Consider the following 9,888-nt stretch of genomic DNA (forward strand, 5'->3'; position numbering starts at 1 on the left):
GTGGTGGGCCTATTTTTCTGCCAGAGATCCTGTATATCTTGTTCAGATGCAAAGCATCAAGGATTTATTCAAATACTTTCAGATACAAATGTCTAAACCTGACTGCCTCTGTTAGAAATCTTATAAGGGGCTTCCATTCGGACAATGGTGCAAAACAAACATTAAAACCAACACGAAAATGTATCACTGAGCACAGAATGAAGCTTCTGTCATGGCTGTCACAGCTCTCTGACCTGAACACTAAAGGAAAAAGAGTGTACCAACATGGAGCTGGGAATCTGAAGGATCTGGAGAGATTCTGGATGAAGGAATGGTATCTGCTCTCCTCACATCTTCTCCAAACTCTTCAGTCATTACAGGAGAAAAACTCAGAGCTGTTATCTTGGGAAAAGGACATTGCAATAATTTGATGCTAATAATTGTGGACAACATGAATTTGAGAAAAAACATTTATTTTGTAAAGAGATTTTCATGATTCCAGTTAGAAGTGAAGTGGATTGAAAGTGCATTGAAGTGTACGAGACATGAGTTTAATTTACAGAGGTATGTGATGTCACTTCTCCGTATGTGAAGATGTTGAGCAGCGCAAATCCATGAACGAATATTCTGAAGTGAGTTAAACTTCCAACAGATTTCCTCTGCTCAGGGAGTAGGGAGCAATGAACACCGTGTAGGGACCATGTCAATTTTTTAAAACTTAAACCACATTAACCCATTTCATTACACCAAATACACAAAATATATTTTTTAGCAACATTATATGACCCCTTTATCCCCTTTAAAGGGATAGTTCACCCAAACATGATCGTTCTTTGTTCATTTGCTCACATCCATGTACTGTAGTTTCAAACCTCTATTACTTTATTTCCTGGTAAATAGTGTCCAAAACAGCATTGACTTTTAATGTCAAAAACAAAAAGCCCTACAAAACTACAAAAATGCTGTTTTGATGCCTAGGGGATGAAGTTTGGCAAACAATGTGTTAAATTTTCCTTTTTTTCTCACATAAAGCTATCATATGCTTCAAAAGATCATAAAAGAGCATAGCATATGGTTCTTTTTTATGGTGCTTTTTCAGAGCTTAACAGCACCCGTTCCATTTTACTTTTATTATACTGAGCTGTCAGGATATTTTTCAATATTCACCTTTTGTGTTCCACAGATGAAGTTATTTGGAACAGAATGAGGGTGAGTTATAAATAAAAACTGGGTAAACTTTTTCTTTAACAGCAGATTTCCTGTTCACAGGGTTGCCCATAAACTCCATTTGACTTATTTAGGTTGTCCTCCCTCGTGAGCCATACCGTTGCTAATGCACTTGACCACCAAGCAATCATAGTCATGTGCGTCATTAGCATTTAAAAAACACTGCCAATAAGGTGAACTTTTCAGCATACGTCAGCAGCAGCCTGCATGGAGCTTCTGGCCTCTTCAATAGATCTTGCATTAATTGTTAAATGACTACCAGCTTGTTCTCTTGATGCGAGCTGACACACACCCATACCGTTTGAACATCACTGATGTACTGAATCATCAATAATGATCTGGAGACCTTGCCAGCGCATGGAGTGAGTTTGAATCCAAATGTGCTACATCTTCTCTCTCCCTCTGTAGTTTGTGATGTTTTCATTATTTATCAAGTAGCTAACGAGTATGACGCTTTTTAAGTCTGTACTACAAAGACAGCTCAGGGCCTTTGGCTCAGCTCAAAAGAAGCCTAGAGACAAGCATGCTGTGGGATAGATTGCCATTTATTCTTCCACTGATTATAATAGCAGAAAATGGAGTTCACGCTGACCTCTTAATATACATGTGGATCCCAATGGCAAGTCTAAAAATGGAAGGTTTTACTTGACACAACCATCACACTCAGCATTGACTTTATGCAAACTGGCTAGTTCTTTTGATGAGATTGAGCTTGTTGATTTTCAGTATCAACCTGTCATTGTTAACCAATCAAGAAATCCTTTACTGTGATCCTGAACAACATTAATTATTCAAATACTTTTTTCAGATTTACTTTCACGGCACCTCTCTGCCGAATGGATATTTCGTCAATGGCTCTCCTTCTCCATCTCCAAGCTTCAGGATGTTTTTTTTTTTTTTTGTAGCTGACCCTACAGTTTATTATGCAATATCACTTAATGTGCTTCATTCGCATTACTCTCCAGGCTTTTTCAAACATTTTTGTGTGTGATTATTTTGTACATATATATCTCTGCATACACAAAATTTGGGTAAAATGCTTTGGCAATGCAACAATGCAGTGACCCATTAAGTACACAGCCAACCTTTTAGGGCAAAAGCCTTTTAATTGGATAATTGTTTAGCACCACTTTCCAATTGTTAACCTCCTCTTGTGTGTTACATCAAGCCTCAGGCTGGAGGCTAATGTGGGCTAATGAAAAGAAAAAATGGCATCGGGTAGATACAACAATCAAGGCCCTCAGCCAGCCAATGCATCTCTAGGCAACAAGTATTGATCTTGTACGTAAGCTCATGTTTATCAGGGTTGCTTAGGGGAAGATCATGCCTTTGGAATTAGTGGACCGAGGTTTTCAATTAGTGGTTCCGCCTGGCTGGTCTCTGACCGGCCCCCCTAAGTTTCTGGGCTAATCAGAGCTGACTAGTCTGAGGAAACCATCCAGGTAATATACTGAAGTATATCTGTAAAAATGTAACTTTTTATGATTGCTCAGGTTCTACTGGGAGCTCACCCAGTCCAAGAGAAATCCGAGGACCTGTCCTCTCTCATCAGGGCCGTAGTTGGTGAACTTACTCTGAAAAGGGTCACGAGTTGAACACACAGCACATTGTATGTTTTGACAGGGCCAAGTAATGAAGCATGGTGTGACGGAAGACCTTTTTTTTCCCCTGTCTCTCTCAATCGTCCTCTCTCTCTATTTCTCTTTCCCAGATGCTGGCCGGGTTCTCACTAGTTCCTGTTATTTATGTCAGCTGCAAGGACATTCCAGCTGTGCTGCATCCTTTGGTGCCTCAAAATCCCTCTTTCCATAATGCATGATTGAGTTCTTTGCCTAAACTTGAAACCAAGAAAAGCCACTGTTGTGTGATCACTTCAAAGCACCACGGGGAAAAAATGATGAATGGATCATATGAATGGAGTTCTAGGACTATGGAACACAACAGTGTTGCTTTTTTATTTACCTCATATCGCAAAGTTTTCAGTCTTGATGGGATACAGACCCCTTCAATAACCTGTTTTGTTATACTAGGCTATGATTTGGCTTCAGAATAACCAAACGTGAATGTACATGAGTACATTAGTAATTATCAACAATATTACAATTTTAAATATATTAAAACAATGTCAACAAAATTACATTTTTAGGATGAGCTATTCTTTAATAGATGAAGTGTGAAATTTCTGAACCACTATCACCAAACATAATTGCAAAATAACTGTTATCAAACAGGTTTCCTGCCTTTGGTCACATGATTGGTCAGATAAACTAATAGACCCACTTCACATTTAACTCATGCCCACTGGAAAATTGCAGTTACATTATACTGTTGTAGACCGAGCAAGAATGGAAGACGTTATTATTGTAATATTATTTGCTTTGTACTGTAATTTTTTCTCAATGTAGAATGAGAAATATCCTCTACCACACTGTCTCTCATCATGCGCTAATGTGTTTTGGAGGAAGCGTGGCTTTGGAGAGTGATTTGCAAGGAGGGATCTTATGCTATCAAAGCTAGCTTGCTATTGCTAGCCTCCCTGAAATCATCTATTCTACTTGTTAATGCTTTATTGCATTAGAAAATACTGTAGGTGCTTCTACAAGTCTTTAAGTTTTATCATCGTGACTAGGATCATAGAAGATTACTCCACTACCAGGTGTGCTACCAAGCAAGTTTACCATGTCAGAAGATCCAACAATAGAGCTGGTTATCTCAAGCAAATCGTCCCCTTGGAATTATAAGGTTCTATCTGACATTTTTGTCAAAATTGAGTTATTCACATATTCTTATTCTGTGTCAACGTATTTACATTATGTGATATATTTTTTTATGTTGTGTATATCATGGGACTTTTTATTTAAAAAACAATAAGGTTCTATCTACACAGTCGAATGGAACACAAAAACTTTGAAGCTCAATATCTCAAAACTACTCGGAATGCAGATAGAACCTTATAATTCCAAGGGGACGAAATGTCAAAATATATTAATTTACAAATCATGCACTATGCTAAAAGAGTTCACAGGTCATAATGTAGTCCTGCACAAAAATAATTATATATGTGTATTCTGCCTGTAATTATAATTTGTGTGGAAAAGTAATAAACAATGTTATTGTTTTACCGTCACTATTGGTCATTTCAGCTGGAAACTGTAGTGAATTGTATCTCCCTTTCTAATGTTTGGCAGGTTTTTCTAATGAGTCTGTATTCCCCAAATTGGTTGTGCTATTGTTAGGTTGGTAAGAATGCTTACAGAAACAAAACAATGTTTTAATAGCACCACAGAGCCACACTGTTTACAGTTTTTGGGGAAAGCTGGGATAGGCTAAAATATTTTAAAGGAAACAATAACACAATTCACTTTTAACACAAAAAAATCATAGCTAATATCTTTGTTTATATTTGTGCATGTTTGCTTTTAGTGATTCAGTTTGAACCACTAAAGATATACAGAAAGGAACAGACTCAGGGAGAGTCTGATTTATATCATGTACTAAAAATTCTTATTGTTCCATATTTATTCCAAAATATATAGGTTGACAGGCTAAAGCTAAACAAGTTTAAAGCTGTAGACCTCATCCAAGCTGTGTTCGAGATGTCTTGCACCACAAATGCCAGGATCTTGTGCAAGAAGCATGTCAAAAGAGAAGGTCATACAACACTAAAAGTCATCTCCACATACCAGACAAAGCCTGTTTAATGTGTGCGATACACCAGAGAACAACAAATAACTCACTTGCTAGCATTAACACCCACTGAGTATTCTTTCCAGGCCATTGAAATAATGCACTTATCTAATTATATATCAAGATGCACCTGTTTCTCTTCCCAACTACTTCCTGGAGCAGTCCCACACAGCCTGTAAAAGTCCTACATACTTGCAGCAGCACGTTATTGGCAAGCTTGGAGTGCAGCAGACTTATTAGCTTTAGGTCTGAGACGTTGATAACGATAATCTCCTCTCTGAGACTGTCCCAGTTTTTACTTTGCCAATAAAAATATATGATAATGTGCAGTGAGAATAGATCTTCCTGTGTGGGAGATTTGAAAATTCTCAGAGTACTTGTGATAATATCCCTCACTGTGAATATTGTTAGGCTTTTTAATGTTATTTCTCATTATTTCATAAACTACCGGAGTAAACGTAAGCTTTGTGGAATGCAAGAAGTATTGCAATAGAAATATAAAAGTTGAGTCGATTAAGTAATGTTAGTATGAGTGTTTTCTTGGCACTGGTCTAATAAACAAAACTGAAGTGTAGACTTAGTTACTCAAAAGATGGAAATGATATTTTTGTGCTCTCATTTATGCAATTTCACTGCATGACCATTTTCAAATATAAACAGATTTACAGAAAAATAAGTTTTTACTTCTCATTTAGCAGGAGCATCTTACAGCAGGTTCTACTGCAAATGTCTAGATCTCAGTAATTCATCCTTCCAGGACTCAAAGCTGCAATATTTTTTAACCATTTTTTTCAACCTCCTAGATCAACTTTACCTGAACCCTCTGTTGTAGTAGATCTGGAATACTTAGCCATGAGGCTAAAGCCATGAAATAAAGAATAAACAAATGTTTTCAAATTAACTTCAGACATCTGGGAAATTAAGTACAAGTAAAAATAAATAAACTTATATATATATATATATATATATATATATATATATATATATATATATAGGAAAGAAAGGATTTCCATAATCTTTGCAATGTGATTTAAGGGCTGTTTGATAACTAACTTTCTGGTTTGATACCCTTAAAGGCACACTGAATCAATTAACTGTGTTGATAATGCTTGATAATATGTGATCCTGTCAAAGAGGAAGTCTGTGTTCATCTCACATATGAATTTAGTTTGCACAAGCTGAAACAAAGAAAGAAAAAAAAGAAGACTTTTTTAAATAAATAACACAGAAATAGCAGAGAATATCACATATTTCTGAAACAAAGTTGCTTAAATCAAATAGTATGGATTGAATTAGGTTTAAATTTAAATATCAGGTTTCCAATGTGAGCCTACTGAACATCACTGTATGTCTGTGTAATCTTATTAAATACATTTCTGATAAACACAAGGTTCATACTGATGAAAAAAAAGTGTGTGACAAAGCCATTGCTTATGCAATAATTTATTTAATGAATTATTTAAGTCTTCTATACATTAGACCTCACAGGACTAATTAGAGAAGCTCATTTAGTCGTATCATTATAACTTCTTGTTGAGTCTTATTGGGTCTACAGACACTTCAAATTAAGTGGTTGTATAAATGCACGTCACAATAATGAAGCATCACGCTGGATATCCCTCAATTGATGTTTTTCCCATTTAACTCATTTTAACGGGTCACTGCACAGCATGGTCCTATAACCACTATTTCCCCATTATTGATGTGTATGTCCAGCTTGAACAAATATGCGTTAACTAATCACCACTTCTATGAGGAAAATGGTCAATGGAATTTTCAGTGCAAAGGGTTTCTACAAAACACCACTTTATAATGTCCTCAATCAGTCATAGTTTGTCTCTAAACTCTTTATTAGAGTTCAAAGAGATCAGATGACAGCAGTTATACCAGCAAAACCTTTCCACTGAGAAAGTGTTCCTGTGACATTTATTAACATGCAGCTGGAGAATAGAGCTATATATTTAATAAGTTTATATAGTCCGGGTGAGTTTGGGGATGGGAAATGAGTTTCTATTGATTGCAGACTGACTGATATCATGACATATCTGAACATAAACGTGATGCTGTGTGGACTGCTTTTACAAGGTCTTTTACTCAAGAGAAAATCATATTGCAAAATTTGCTCTCCAGTCATTTTCATTGCTATCTAGGAGATAACATTCTAAATTATGATATTCATATGAAATGGGAAGATATCTGTATCATATACCTTTTTCTGCATGGTTTCTTCAAAGCTTAAATCAATTGTAATATTGGAATAAATGCATATACTGTATCAACAACAAAAGGGCACTGCTGTCTTAATGCAAATGAATAGCTAAATGTGTGACTCTTGTAACGCCTGTTCAAACACAAAGTATTTCTGACACCGGTTCACTTGATAAAGTATGGCACTTGAATATTTTAGCAATGAAAAAATTCATTTTTTTTTATAAACTGCTTGAAAACACTCGCTGTTCTATTTTTGCTCAGTGTTGCTTGGAAAAGGATACTTGTCTCATAAGGCAATTCATCGTTATTGCATTATATTTATTCATACAGTTTTAAATCTGTACCTTTGAGTGTAGTTTGTGTGCATATGCACACTTTACTGACTTTTTTAAATCCTCATTGTTAATCTTAAATTAACCACAAATTATGTTTTATTCACATACGCTGAGGTGTATGAGATTGAAACCCAGATTTGGTGATAATATAGTGGAATGAGAGACTTAAAGCAAGTTTTAAGAAGCTGGTTATTTTTGACTGGAAACACCAAATTAGGTAAAGGATTTTCAGCACAGCATGGGCTAATTTGTTAACCTTTACCGTTTTTTTATGATCAGATGACACTATAAGATATGAATGGATAATGCGATAATGCTATGAAATAGGTTATTTGCTCTGTGGCTCAGTGCTGAGTTCAGGGAGTGTAACGTGCGGCCTCCTGCTATGTGTGCTTGATTGTTTGTGCCAGCGCTTCGGCCTATTCCAATGGAAGTGGAGAGTGAGTTGCTGGATGATTTCGCTCAACGGAATTTAAAGTTTGGGAACAGTTTTCTTTTAATCATATTTTGGATTGTTAAAGGAATATGTTGTCCATTCTTCTCTTGATGATCTACTGAACTCCAAAGTCATTTTTCTCTCAGTATATGAGTAGACTGTGAGGAATCATTTGTACGGTTTATATATGGTTAATATATTACACATTATCTTATTATTATCCAAGATAATAATTTCTAGAAGCTTGTATATGCATCCAATTGCCACATTCCTACCATATGAACATATCTATCTCATTCTAAATATTCAACAAAAGCATCTCCAAATTCGAAAGAAGTGAGACTATGGAGACTGGAATTAAGGCTACTCGATGGAGAATAAAGAGTCTCATCATGACATTTAAACATTTTCAATCAAACTGAAATTAACAAATAATATTTATTATATAGTGATTTTAGCATAGGCCAGGGTTCTTGTACATAAAAATGTGTGGCCACAAGTTACCACTGCTTGGCAAATTTTCATGGGTGAAATTCAATAATTTCAGCAGAAATCCATATGATTGGGAATTTTGCATGATTTTCAAGCTCAGATTTGACAAAGGATTTAAGTTGATCACAACTTCACTACATAGACCAACAAAAAGCTTGGTCACTGCATTACTGATAATTCACAATGGACCATTTTTTGCCATCAAACTATGTGAAATGTCACTAATGCGACCACCCTAATCGCAGGACAGAACTTGATTTCACATAAGTGAACGTGAAGTCAAATATGTTGTACAGCCAAAAAGTTATTTGGCATGCAAGGAATCTCAACATGTAAACTGAACATAAAATGAGAAATAAAATACTGTGCGCATGAGCCTAAAAGGCACTGACTACATTATATGGTGAAGTTTGTAAGGTGCTGAGTAAAACCTGACTTTATAAAGTGCTGAATAAGCATATGTTGGTAAGGTGAATGAAGGAGATGTTAACACACACCTACAGACAGCTACTCATGAGATCAACTTTAAATTATACATAAAGAGCTGAACTGACAAAGACAGTCTCTGAAACCTGTGACAGGAGTGTCTGACTGATTAATCTACAATGGAGCTGCTCCATTTGTATAAAACAGAAATGATGAATAAGGTCTATGGTTAAGATTGCTTGAAGAAACTTTTGCATTGACAGACAGTCATACCTCACACACATATCTTTGTAATGGAATAATGGAAACTGTTGTGTGCTTCACAAATGTTGTTAGCAAGTTGCTACATTAGGATCAGTATTGTGCAAATTATTGTTTCATTTATGTTGTAGAACTGTGGGAAAATTCCTGATATTCTGCTTCAGGATATAGATTCCTCTTACTCTTTTTCTTTCTTTAGCCTTCAGGAAGCCTCACAGCGTTTAGCATGAAAGAACAGGAAATTGTTCTTTATGAGAGCAGATATATTGCAGAGGACTAAACTTAGATATATAAGCAGACACATGTCAGCGCATGCACTTACTCTTCATGTTAAATATATTCTGGTCATTAAGTTATTTTCTCAAGTAAGAAAATATAAGTTTTTTTCTCTCCAGAACAAATATGGCATGGACATGAAAGCGTTTCAGGCCTCTGTGTTGAGTTGACTGATGCTCATGAAGAGTTTTTGCTTGTGATATGGCAGCCCAAGGCTGGCTTTACAATTATTGGGAAAGGATAAAATTTAATAACTGACCTGAGAGGGATGATTCAGCCTTATTACAAACAAAGAAACAATATTACATTGTCCTCTGAATCTTGCTGGAAAAATTCAGTGGCATACTGTAAAAAATGACACAGCAGTGAAATCTGAAGGCAAAATGTACTCGCCCACCACACAATAACGGTAAATTATTCTCAAGATCAGTCTTACTTATAGGGTTTACTGTGGTCAAAATATGTAAAATACAGCTTAACCGATTTGCTTTTTCTAGGAAATGCTTTTGGAGCAGCGATACATTATGATTTAAAGACAAGCCTAAATGGTTTTTTCTT

General features: G+C 35.8%; 1 long non-coding RNA gene across 1 annotated transcript; it reads left to right on the plus strand.

The window, feature by feature from the left end:
- The first annotated feature begins 2,364 nt into the window (after window positions 1–2,364).
- On the plus strand, window positions 2,365–4,333 carry LOC127975925 (uncharacterized). Its single transcript, XR_008157656.1, has 2 exons — window positions 2,365–2,648; window positions 2,918–4,333. It is a non-coding gene; the product is annotated as an uncharacterized LOC127975925 (long non-coding RNA).
- Window positions 4,334–9,888: the final 5,555 nt, after the last annotated feature.

The sequence above is a fragment of the Carassius gibelio genome, chromosome B17, assembly GCF_023724105.1.
Source record: "Carassius gibelio isolate Cgi1373 ecotype wild population from Czech Republic chromosome B17, carGib1.2-hapl.c, whole genome shotgun sequence".
In the NCBI taxonomy this organism is placed as follows: domain Eukaryota; kingdom Metazoa; phylum Chordata; class Actinopteri; order Cypriniformes; family Cyprinidae; genus Carassius; species Carassius gibelio.